Genomic DNA, 770 nt, shown 5'->3' with positions numbered 1-770 from the left:
CACACAATGGAACAGTTCACTAATTTGCATGTCATTCTTGTGCAGGGGCCATGCTAATATTCTTTATATTGTTCTAATTTTAGTATATGTGCAGCCAAAGCAACCCCCCAGGGCTTCCAGGGATTAACCACCAACCAAGGAGTACACATGGAGGGACCCATGGCTCCAGCTGCATATGTAGCAGAGGATGGCCTTGTCTGGCATCAGTGGGAGGAGAGGTCCTTGGTTCTGTGAAGGCTTGATGCCCCAGTTTAGGGGAATGTGGGACGGGGAGGAGGGAGTTGGTGGATGGACTCATAGAAGCAGAGGGGAGGGGGATGTTATAGGGCATTTCTGAAGCAGAAACTGGAAAAGAGCCATTTACATTTAAAATGTAAGTAAATAACATACCCAAAAATTTTAAAATATATGTATATATATTGTATATATTACATGGAAGAAGGGATGTGGAAGGACAGTAGGCGTAGCATAGAGAGGGGAAAGTGTGATTGGAACATATCTATCCCATGGGAAGGGAAATAGAATAGAGTTAGCAGGTGGACTGTAGGTTGGAGTGGTTGAGAACAAAAGGAATCAGGGGCATGAAGGGAGGGAGAAATTACCTGAAGAAAAGGCAGGATTTGGGAAGCATATGGGGGCAGATGGAAGTCATTGCAGTGGAAACTCTATGGAATCTAAGGAAGTAAAATGGGACACTAATTCTGAAATACCCATCTTCGGTAACCAGGCAAGTCCTCATCTATAGAGACTGAGAGACCAACCCAGCCACA

The 770-nt window shown here is 44.7% G+C and overlaps 1 non-coding gene across 1 annotated transcript; it reads right to left on the bottom strand.

Annotated features, from left to right (window-relative positions):
• LOC115029377 lies at positions 1-103 on the bottom strand. Its single transcript, XR_003834929.1, has one exon. It is a non-coding gene; the product is annotated as a U6 spliceosomal RNA (small nuclear RNA).
• Between the last annotated feature and the right edge of the window lie 667 nt (positions 104-770).

Source organism: Mus caroli, chromosome 14 (assembly GCF_900094665.2).
Source record: "Mus caroli chromosome 14, CAROLI_EIJ_v1.1, whole genome shotgun sequence".
NCBI classification, from domain to species: domain Eukaryota; kingdom Metazoa; phylum Chordata; class Mammalia; order Rodentia; family Muridae; genus Mus; species Mus caroli.
Note: the sequence above shows the minus strand (reverse complement) of the source record. Positions and strands in the feature narration are given on the sequence as shown.